The sequence below is a fragment of the Medicago sativa genome, chromosome 7 (genome assembly GCF_051527215.1).
Source record: "Medicago sativa cultivar Bolivia chromosome 7, Bolivia_mono, whole genome shotgun sequence".
Taxonomy (NCBI): domain Eukaryota; kingdom Viridiplantae; phylum Streptophyta; class Magnoliopsida; order Fabales; family Fabaceae; genus Medicago; species Medicago sativa.
Genome location: NC_140755.1, coordinates 36,913,548 through 36,926,067, shown reverse-complemented (window position 1 = coordinate 36,926,067; position 12,520 = coordinate 36,913,548). Strand labels below are relative to the sequence as shown.

Below are 12,520 nucleotides of genomic sequence, written 5' to 3'. Positions count from 1 at the left end.
TGTAGTGACGTTGGGTCACCACAAAATCCCTAATCTATTTTTTTTTGTATTTTTTGATATATATAAAGCGGTAAAGAAATAAAAGACACACACACACACACTCACACTTTTCTCATTTATATTTACATTGGACCTAAATACATTCTAATTGCTGGAAAATAAATGACAATAATTAAAATGCTAAATAGAAATAAAGTAAAATGCTAAAAAGAAATAAAATGCAAGAAAATAAAAGGAAGGGACAACCGAAGGGACAAAAATTACCCAAGGGACAAAATTCCAAAGGGACTTGGTTTTATGCCTGGGAGGTCGACTATGGAAGCGATCTACTTACTTCGACGCGTGATGGAGCGATATCGGACGGATAAAAAAGACTTGCACTTAGTTTTCATTGATTTGGAGAAGGCGTATGATAGAGTACCTAGAGAGATTTTGTGGAAAGCCCTGGAGAAGAAAGGGGTGAGGATTGCCTATATTAGAGCTATCCAGGATATGTATGAGGGGGCTTCGACTAGTGTGAGGACGCAGGATGGGGATACCGGAGATTTTCCCATAACAATAGGATTGCACCAAGGGTCAACCCTAAGTCCTTATCTTTTTACTTTAGTTTTGGATGTACTGACGGAACACATCCAAGAGTTAGCACCGAGATGTATGCTTTTTGCAGATGATGTAGTCTTGCTTGGTGAGTCGAGGGAGGAGTTAAACGGGAGGCTAGAGACTTGGAGGCAAGCCTTAGAAGCGTACGGTTTCCGCCTGAGTAGAAACAAGACGGAATATATGGAATGTAACTTCAGTAAAAGGAGAAGTGGGTCTACCTTAGAGGTGAAAGTTGGAGATCATATCATACCCCAAGTTACACGGTTTAGATATCTTGGGTCCGTAGTACAAAATGACGGAGAAATAGAAGCTGATGTACATCATCGTATTCAAGCTGGGTGGTTGAAATGGAGAAGAGCCTCAGGTGTTTTGTGCGATAAGAAAGTACCACTTAAGCTGAAAGGAAAGTTCTATCGGACAACAGTCAGATCGGCAATGTTGTATGGTACGGAGTGTTGGGCGATTAAGAGCCAACACGAGAGTAAAGTAAGCGTAGCGGAGATGAGGATGTTGCGTTGGATGAGTGGTAAGACTAGACATGATAGGATTAGGAATGACATCATTAGAGAGAGAGTGGGGGTAGCACCTATAGTAGAAAAGTTGGTAGAAAATAGGCTTAGATGGTTTGGACATGTAGAGAGAAGGCCCGTAGACGCCGTGGTAAGAAGAGTAGATCAAATGGCGGAGAGTCAGGTTAAAAGAGGTAGAGGAAGACCTAAGAAAACTATTAGAGAAACCATTAGAAAAGATTTAGAGGTCAATGAGTTGGATCCAAATATGGTCTTTGATAGAACATTATGGCGGCATTTGATCCATGTAGCCGACCCCACTTAGTGGGATAAGGCGTTGTTGTTGTTGTTGTTGACTTATTCCGAAGGGACAGAAAAAAGAGAGAAGAAAAGAATAGCTCGTCAACACAAGCTAAATGAGGGAGAAGAGACAAAAGTTCTTTGACAACTCAAGAGAACTTTTGGTGTGTGAAATTGTGAAGGATGAGAGCTCTATTTATAGGTTCTAAGGTTGACGAAAAATGGAAAATTGGTTTAATGCACTTTGATGGGGATTTGAATGAGATTGATGGTTTTGTAATGTGATTTGAATGATTTTTCAAATGGGAGAGTTGACATGTAAAAATGGCATGATTGGTGGCACACTTGAGAAAGAAAAAAAAAATTGGATCTTGACACTATATTTTTTGACAATTTTTGGACTCATTAAAAAAAAGTTAATAAAAACCAAAAGAAGTAATTAAACGAAAAAAATAAAAACAAAATGGTAAAATGGAAAATAAAAAAATATAAAATCAAGACTGAATAAAAATGAAAGATAAAAATAAAAACTAAAAGTTAAAAAAAAATGACTAATAAATTAAAAATTGAGAAGAGGTATTGATGATGAAACGCGTTCCTGATGAAAAATGGGAAGAAAGTTTTGACTCTACACTGATTATGGCATGGCTTGGAGGAAAAATATTTTGGACCCCTAGACACTTAATTTTGGACTCATTGACACTTTGGTTTTTTTTACTTGGACAATAAAATAAAAGTGACTAAAATAAAATATGAAAAAATGACTAATTAAAAGCTAAAATAAAAATTGGAAATAAAAACTAAAATTATAAAATTAAATAAAAGATGAAAATTAAAGAGTAAATAACAAATAATAAAAAAAAATAAAGAAAACTAAAATTATAAAAATATAAAGAGCGAAGAGGGCCCGACTCGGAACCAAACATGAGGTATTTTAAGATACCTTTCTGCTGAGATTTCCTTTGAAAAGTCAAAGACTATTCAGGGTCAGACAATGTATGAATGTAGGATGTTAGGTCAAAAATTGGGGTATGACAGATGCCCCTATTTAAGTTTTCTTCGTCCGGAGATTTGAAGATGAAATCTTTGAGTTGACGGGACGAAGAGACTTAAATACAAAAGTACACCAATTTTTGACCTAAGATGTTGTGAAATGCTCATGATGCAATTATGAACGCAGGACGGCAAAGATGATTTGACTGGGACGAGAAACAAACAACGGGATACCCAATTTGTTAAAGAAAGGGATCCGACTCCGCTGGGGAATTGCAATTTCACTGGGGAAGAGATTGTCTACTACCGTATCGGTTTGGAACGATAGCTTATTGAAAACAAAACATTGTTAGCGACATCACTTGAACAGCTAAGCTGGGGATGACACTGGAGAAAATAAAATGTGATTTCAAACTGTTCATTGGTTGGAACTGACCATGACGAAAGGTAAACTCAAGCGGTCCGTTGTTTAGGACTGGCAGCTTGAAACAAGACAAATGGTAAACTCAAGCGGTCCGTTGTTTAGGACTAGCAGCTTGAAACAAGACAAAAGGTAAACTCAAGCAGTCCGTTGTTTAGGACTGACAGCCTGAAACAAGACAAAATGTAGACACAAGCGGTCCGTTGTTTTGGACTAGCAGCTTGAAACAAGACAAAAAAAGGTAAACTCAAGCGGTCCGTTGTTTAGGACTGGCAGCTTGAAACAAGACAAAAAGGTAAACTTAAGCAGTCCGTTGTTTTGGACTGGCGGCTTGAAACAAGATTAAAAGGTAAACTCAAGCGGTCCGTTGTTTAGGACTAGCAGCTTGAAACAAGGTAAACGTTTGCGAGAATCCACCCGGCTTTTGATAAACATTTGCGAGAATCCACTCGGCTTTTGATAAACATTTGCGAGAATCCACTCGGCTTTTGATAAGGTTTACGAGAATCCACTCGGCCTTTGCGAGAATCCACTCGGCTTTTGCGAGAATCCACTCGGCTTGGTAAACATATGCGAGAATCCACTCGGCTTTTGCGAGAATCCACTCGGCTTGGTAAACATATGCAAGAATCCACTCGGCTTTTGCGAGAATCCACTCGGCTTGGTAAACATATGCGAGAATCCACTCGGCTTTTGCGAGAATCCACTCGGCTTTTGCAAGGTTGTGCCGGAATCCACCAAGCTTTGTAAAAGATTGCCGGAATCCACCGGGCTTTGTAAGAGTTGGCCGGAATCCACCGGGCTTATAATGAGTGACATCTCTGGACCAGACACACTGGGGATGACACTTTTGATGATAAGAAGGTAAATGTCAGATGTTCATGTGTAGAAACTTGCGGCTTGACGCAATGATAAGTAAAGACCGAACTGAGAAGACACGACCGAAACAAGATTTTGGTGACTAATGCAATCATGTGTGAATGATGCCGTGTGTATGTTATGTATGCATGAGTGTATGAATGTGTGAAAGTATTAACGTATGAATGTATGATTGTATGAATGCATGAATGTATGGACTGGATTGTGATAGGTGACTTGACAAACAAGACAAAACAGGTAAGATGGGAGGCGGACTGACATCGTAGTACAAACACACGACAGACTTCCTTGGGGATGATAGTATTGCGAACAAATCGAGCCGCTGACGGGGCAAAACCTGGCACAAGGTAGCAGCTGATGCTTCTGGGGATAAAGCCCATTGTTGACCAAGAGTCTGGAAGAAGTCGCCATTTGTAAATCGACGCAGAGTGTTCTTCCACTGGTATGCTTCAGCAGTCATTTTTTTTTTGAAAATCCCTAACTTTTGCCTGGACCGCCCTTTCGGGTTTTCAGTCCAACGGGAATATATTCCTTTTTTGTGCCCCTAATTTTTGCCTGGACCGCCCTTTCGGGTTTTCAGTCCACCGGGACGCTCTCTATTGCCTAAGTCGCCTTTTCAGGTTTTTAACTTAGCGAGCTTTTCATTTTTTTTTTTGTATTTCTTTTTTGAATTTCTGGATTATGACTGCGTCTTGCTCAAAGCAGAGGTCCTCTCCATAGTGCTTAGCTATGTTTCTCTTCCGGAGTGTAACCGTTCTCGAGGCGGATGCGGATGTACGCTTCACCTACTCACGAGTTCAAAGAGGATGTGTTTGTTGTTCACACTTTTCAAAAGATGTAAAAAAGGTTTTGTATTGTGAAAATTTTTGCTTCAAGTATTGCCATCAAAAATAGAAGAAATTTTGCAAATAGAATAAATGAGAGTTCCAAATAAATGGGCACAGGCTCAAATTTGATGAATTGAGTGGTGGCCTGCCAATGGCGTGGCCCCACAGATCTTTGAAAAATTTGGAAAATGGTAAATATATGGGAAGGTACATTGAACACAATAACCGTTATTCTCCCTAACAACTTTGAATGCCCCTGTTCCGAGTCTTTGATCTGCAGATGCTTCGAATCGGAGGTCTTTTGATAGCTGGATGCCCCAAGTGGATCGTGCCTGACCGGATGCGACCTTGAATTGCCCCTGTTTCGAGTCTTGGATTTGTAGATGCTTAAGTTGGAGGTTCTTTGATAGCAGGTATGCCCCAAGTGGATCTTGCCTGACTGGATGCAGTTACTTTGTCATGATCCTTAATTTTTGCATAGATCGCCCTTTTCGGGTTTCAACCTATCAGGATAATCATCATTTTTTTTGTCTCTAATTTTTGCCTGGACTGCCCTTTCGGGTTTTCAGTACACTGAGACGCTCATTTTTGCCTAAGCCGCCTTTTCTGATTTGAGACTTATCGAGCTTTTATTTTTGACAGAGTATTTCTTGACTGCACCAGCATTCATAGAACGTGTGTGTTTATCACCATCCATAGTTGTAAGAGTCATTGCACGAGCCTTCATAGTTAGGCGTCCACTTGCCCCTGGAGTCTGGTTGAAACGATAGTACCTTTTTGAGCACAAAGTCTCCTTTTTTGAAATTCACGGGGACAAACCTTCTTGTTGGAAGTTTGTTTCAAACCTCTTTTCATATATTTGCACCAGGTCGTCATTCGTTTAAATTTGATGAAGCTTGGACTTTAGCAGAACTCCTATTGACGGGACTTCAACTTCCACGAGAAGCACGACCTCCATGTTGCATATTGGGGAAGGAGGGGGGCTGCCCCTGTTGAAATGTGTACTGAAGTACAATGCTCATGAAGTGCAGATGGTAGCACCTTGTGCTAGTCTTTGTAAATGAAAGTCATCTTCTGGACAATCTCCTTGATATTTTTGTTTCCCGCTTTGACGGCTAAGATGCCCCAGTATGCGAGAGATTTCATCAGGAGTCTCTTTGTTCACTTCTTCAGCTTCGGATACAAGGAACTCAAAGGTGGAAGAGAGTACAAGGTTAAAGTGTTCAACGGGTTTATTAATGCATGATTTGATTATTGATGTTGGCAAGTAAGTTTTATTTTTTTGGTTTTTTGTGTTACCATTTTTCCAGAAAAAAGCAAAAATAAAAAGCAAAGCCGGGATAAAAATGACTTTTTATTAATGATGGAAAACACATGAAGCAAAAAGCCCTACACAAGTTCACTTTCGTCTCGGGCGGGACGAAAAGATTTTTTTGAAAAGCAGTAAACAACAAACTAACGCATTATTTGAACAAATAAGTAGTAGAAGGAACATCAAAAGCGACCCAATTGCGGCTAATATAGTCCGGCAGTGGATTAATTTGCACGTCCGAATTCAATCTTCGAAAAGCAAGATATTGGCTTTAATCAGCTTCTGGAGTTCAATCTTCAAAGAGAAACAGTGCTCGATGTCATGGCCGGGTGCTCCTTGATGGAAGGCACATGAGAGGTCAGGTTGATACCAAACCGGCAACTCGTTAGGCACCCGAGGAGGCGCTCTAGTTTGGACAAGGTTCTTCATGACCAAGATGGGAAGCAGCTCCGCATATGTCATTGGGATTGGGTCAAACTGCATCCTTGGAGCCTATTGTTGAGGCTGCTATTGATGTTGGCGTTCGGGCCTTTGCTTGAACTGCGGCTGATTCTGCGAAGCTACCAGTGAAACCACCAGGGTGCTCAGTCTCTATGACTCGGCCTGGAGTGTTGTGATCTCTTGTTCAAACTGATATGTTCCCTCTTTTTGTTTGCACGAGTGTTGTAGGTGCGAGTTGGCTTTGGACAAGGACAGTCCGACCACTTTTGAAATGGATTGACCTTTTATTGTGAAAACAACGACTTGTGAGCTCGGATTTGAAACTTATGAATGCAAAATGATGCATGATATGCTTACGCAAAATTGGACAATTTTTATTTTATCGAAGGATTTGTCAAAGTAATTGTAAACAACATAAGGAACATTGCTTCATTTGATAATTTGAAGTGTTACAAACAGTTTCCTTAAGAGCAAAAGAAAAGTCAAGGAAAGAGACCCCAACAAAAGCTAAGGTCTGGATAAGACTTTTGAAAATGTATTTCTCGATGTTCCTTTTACAAGGTTCATACTTCTGATGTTTATAAAAACTTGTCGAAGTCCTTCGGTATGTAATGAGAAAAAGTTTATGAATGTATGCATGTATGCATGATTATGCAACAAGAACGGTGAAAACATGGTGAGGTTTAAGTCCATATGTTGGAGTCAAGGTAACACGCCATTTGGTAAGGACTATGGTTTTCAAATGTACCTGTATCACGGGTTCTACGAAGTTCCCAGAGTTATCAACCACTTCCGAACACCATCGGGTTACGGAAATACTTCCGATCCAACATGTTCGTTAGAAAGTCTCGTCTAAGTGTAGTATCGCGTATCGACTAAACCAAGATTACTCATGATTAGCCACCACACTATGTCCTAAAAGGCGAAGAGGGGTTTATAGGTAACTAAAGGTCCTCAACTTCGACGGTCACTTGAAAATAACATGCCAAACACGAATACTCATGCCAACATAGTATATTTCCAAGATCCCTTAGTTGAGTGGGGTTATCACATGTGTCACAAACCAAAATTCACTCTTGGTAAGACACTATGATTTTACCACCGTCCTATCTTAAATTTCTCTCAAGTCCTGGTGTAGGACTTATCTCACCACTCACGTTTTAAGAAAGGAGAAAGAAGAAGGAAGAACAAATATACACGTAATTTCCATCTTTTATTTTTTTGATTTTTTTTAAGCAAGTTTAAAGCACAAAATTTTGAACAAAGCCAAGTTAGGCTTAACCCACTTAAGGTATCCCCAGTGAAGTCGCCATTTCTGTCGCGTCATTTTTCGGAGATCAAGGCTATTTGATTAGCTTATTGACTCACTTTTTATTTCACGACTTTGAAAAAATTTATTTAAATTGGGGGGTCCGGGGATTGGTTATATTTAGGGAAGGTATTAGCACCCTAAATATTCGTAGTACCCTACGAGAAACTTTTGATTTTATTTAACTTTTTGTGCTTTAAACTTGCTTGCTTTTTTTTTTTAAAAAATGGGAATTTTGAAATGATTAAAAAGGAAGACCTAATTTTCTACATTTTATTGATTTGAGAGGACGAGTGTCCTTTGCCTACATACCCGTGAGGGATCAAAATCACGTAGTTCGGGGTTGAAATTGACGTTTGATTTGTTGTGTGTTTTTTATTTAATTTTTGAAAAGGTTTTAAAATGAAAAGCCAAATGGCAAATGAGAATTGGTTTGTATTTTTTATATTGAAAGAAAAATAGACTCAAAGTATGATTACAGTTGATTTGATATTTGATTAAGAAAGAAAATAAAAAGGACGATCACTTGATTGAAAATCAAGGTTTATTATGAAAATATTTTTGTGATTTTTGTTATTTGAATGTTTTAGTTGTTTTGGAATAATAAATGAAAATTAAACTAACGGAGCAATAAAAATAAAAGCGCGTGGATTTTTGTAGTGACGTTGGGTCAGCACAAAATCCCTAATCTATTTTTTTTTGTATTTTTTGATATATATAAAGCGGTAAAGAAATAAAAGACACACACACACACACACTTTTCTCATTTATATTTACATTGGACCTAAATACATTCTAATTGCTGGAAAATAAATGACAATAATTAAAATGCTAAATAGAAATAAAGTAAAATGCTAAAAAGAAATAAAATGCAAGAAAATAAAAGGAAGGGACAACCGAAGGGACAAAAATTACCCAAGGGACAAAATTCCGAAGGGACTTATTCCGAAGGGACAGAAAAAAGAGAGAAGAAAAGAATAGCTCGTCAACACAAGCTAAATGAGGGAGAAGAGAGAAAAGTTCTTTGACAACTCAAGAGAACTTTTGGTGTGTGAAATTGTGAAGGATGAGAGCTCTATTTATAGGTTCTAAGGTTGATGAAAAATGGAAAATTGGTTTAATGCACTTTGATGGGGATTTGAATGAGATTGATGGTTTTAGAATGTGATTTGAATGATTTTTCAAATGGGAGAGTTGACATGTAAAAATGGCATGATTGGTGGCACACTTGAGAAAGAAAAAAAAATTGGACCTTGACACTATATTTTTTGACAATTTTTCGACTCATTAAAAAAAAGCTAATAAAAACCTAAAGAAGTAATTAAACGAAAAAAATAAAAACAAAATAGTAAAATGGAAAATAAAAAAATATAAAAATCAAGACTGAATAAAAATGAAAGATAAAAATAAAAACTAAAAGTTAAAAAAAAAATGACTAATAAATTAAAAAAGTGAGAAGAGGTATTGATGATGAAACGCGTTCCTGATGAAAAATGGGAAGAAAGTTTTGACTCTACACTGATTATGGCATGACTTGGAGGAAAAATATTTTGGACCCCTGGACACTTAATTTTGGACTCATTGACACTTTGGTTTTTTTTACTTGGACAATAAAATAAAAGTGACTAAAATAAAATATGAAAAATGACTAATTAAAAGCTAAAATAAAAATTGGAAATAAAAACTAAAATTATAAAATTAAATAAAAGATGGAAATTAAAGAGTAAATAACAAATAATAAAAATAAATAAAGAAAACTAAAATTATAAAAATATAAAGAGCGAAGAGGGCCCGACTCGGAACCAAACATGAGGTATTTTAAGATACCTTTCTGCTGAGATTTCCTTTGAAAAGTCAAAGACTATTCAGGGTCAGACAATGTATGAATGTAGGATGTTAGGTCAAAAATTGGGGTATGACAGAAGTGATCATGGAGGTGAATTTGAAAATGCATTCTTTAAAAATTTCTTTGATGAAAAAGGAATTTTTCACAATTTCTCATGTGCAAGAACTCCACAACAAAATGGAGTTGTTGAAAGAAAAAATAGAACACTTCAGGAAATGACAAGAACAATGCTAAATGAATCCAACGTAGAAAAATATTTTTGGGCTGAAGCCATAAATACTTCTTGTTATATCATAAACAGGGTTTCAATTAGAAAAATTCTAAACAAAACCCCATATGAACTCTGGAAAAATATAAAACCTAACATCTCATATTTTCCTATTTTTGGATGTTATTGTTATATTTTAAATGATAAAGAAAATCTAGGAAAGTTTGATTCAAAATCAGATAAAGGAATATTTTTGGGATATGCAACAAATTCCAAAGGATATAGAATTTATAATTTGAAAAATCAAACCGTGGAAATTAGCATGCATGTTATTTTTGATGAGTTCGGTGATTTAATAATCAACAAAGAAGATGAAGAAGAAATCTCTCAAAAGGAAGATGATAACATTCAAGAACATTCTCCACAAGTTCTTCCAAGAAGCTAGAGAACCATTGGTGATCACCCTCCTGAACAAATCATTGGAGATACATCTGATGGAATAAGAACAAGACGATCATTCATAAATAATGATGTCAACATGGCAATGATCTCTCACATTGAACCAAAGAACATACAAGAAGCATTATGTGAAGAATCATGGGTAAAAGCCATGGAAGAAGAACTCTCTCAATTTGAGAATAATGAAGTATGGAACCTTGTTCCTAAACCTCAAAATCAATCCATCATTGGAACAAGATGGGTATTTAGAAATAAACTGATTGAAGAAGGAAAAGTTATCAGAAATAAAGCTAGATTGGTAGCACAAGGGTATAATCAACAAGAAGGTATTGATTACGATGAAACTTTTGCTCCGGTAGCCAGGTTAGAAGCAATCAGAATTCTTCATGCATATGCATCTCATAAAAATATTAAGTTATTTCAAATGGATGTCAAAAGTGCCTTTTTAAATGGATTCTTAAATGAGGAAGTTTATGTTCATCAACCTCCTGGTTTTGAGAATGCAAATAAACCTAATCATGTGTTTAAACTCACAAAAGCACTATATAGTCTCAAACAAGCTCCTCGAGCTTGGTATGAAAGGTTAAGTACATTCTTAATCAAAAATAATTTTTCTAGAGGAAAAATAGATACAACTCTTTTTAGAAAAGATGACAACACAAATTTTTTAATTGTTCAAATTTATGTTGATGACATCATATTTGGTTCAACAAATGAAAAAATGTGTGATGATTTTTCCAATCTCATGCAAAGTGAATTGGAAATGAGTATGATGGGAGAATTAAGATTCTTTCTTGGCTTACAAATTAAGCAAGAATCAAATGGCATTTTTATTTGTCAAGAAAAATATATAAAAGATCTTCTCAAAAAATATAAAATGAATGAAGCCAAAATAATGGCAACTCCCATGCATCCAACATCTAACCTAGATAAGGATGAAAATGGAAAAACTATTTCTGAAAAAGAATACAGAGGTATGATTGGATCTCTGTTGTACTTAACTGCCAGTAGACCAGATATTGTTTTTGCTGTTGGTTTATGTGCACGTTTTCAAACCTCTCCAAGAGAATCCCATTTAACTGCTGTAAAAAGAATTTTTAGATACCTGGTAGGTACTACTGATCTTGCCCTTTGGTATAGCAAAGGTTCTTGTTTTGATCTTATAGCATACTGTGATTCTGACTATGCTGGAGACAAAATAGAAAGAAAAAGCACAAGTGGAGCATGTCAGTTTCTTGGGAATACACTTATAAGTTGGTCATGCAGAAAGCAAAACACTATTGCTCTATCAACTACAAAAGCAGAATATATGTCAGCAGTCAACTGTTGTTCTCAAGTTCTCTGGATTAAAAATCAACTTGAGGATTTCTCTATAAGGTACACAAATATTCCAGTATTTTGTGACAATACAAGTGCAATAAATTTATCAAAGAATCCCATTCAACATTCAAGATCAAAACATATTGAAATTAAACATCATTTCATTAGAGATCATGTTAATAAAAAGGAACTTGAATTGATTTTTGTTGATACAAAAAATCAATTAGCTGATATCTTTACTAAACCTCTTGTTGAGGATCACTTTAATTTTATTAAATAAAAATTACACATTATTCAAAATCCTTGCAAAAGGTCAAAATAGGAAGAGTCTTCTCTTCATCAAAATGTTCTGAAAACAATCTTGAAAGAATTACCCTACAAGACATACTTGAAGGTCACGCCTTGTAACACCCCGTTTTCCCAACGTGAAAATTTCGTAAATAAATCAGAGTATTCATCGTAAACGGAATGTCACATTTCATAAAAATCATAAATTGAATAAATAAATATTTATCCTTCAAAATTATTCAACTTAATCTTTAAAACTTCGCAGCGGAATTAGTTCAACAACATAAAAGTCTTTGGCACGCAGGCCTCATCATAAAAGTCTCATAAATCTTAGTTCAAAAATAATTCTTAAACTTCAACCTCATCATAAAAGTCTCATAAATCTTAGTTCAAAAATAATTCTTAAACTTCAAAAGCAATACGTAAAGGAACAGAAAATAGTATTAAAATCCCCATCCCGTTACGTATCAGAGCATCCTAGACACGATGTGAGGAGTCTACTCACGAACACAGCTAGTCTTTATTACCTGCACATTACCCACGGTCGAGGCAACATATACGCAGAAGGGGTGAGATTTCTCAAACAATAATATTAAGCTTATAAATCATAAATTACATTTAACAACATAAACATCTTATAATTTAACAACTATAATTAAATACATAAACATCATCATTTATCTTAGCAAAATATCATCAAATAGCAGTCACAGTCATCGTCACATATCATCATACTAAAAGACATCACAAAGTAATTCGTTAAAACATCACGAAGTAATTCGTTAAAACATCACAACTTAACAACTTG

General features: G+C 36.1%; 1 long non-coding RNA gene across 1 annotated transcript; it reads right to left on the bottom strand.

Moving 5' to 3' along the window:
• Positions 1-11,900: 11,900 nt before the first annotated feature.
• Positions 11,901-12,241, bottom strand: LOC146906015 (uncharacterized). The gene is made up of 2 exons (XR_015018184.1): positions 12,073-12,241; positions 11,901-12,018 (listed from the first exon to the last, which is right to left on the bottom strand). It is a non-coding gene; the product is annotated as an uncharacterized LOC146906015 (long non-coding RNA).
• Positions 12,242-12,520: the final 279 nt, after the last annotated feature.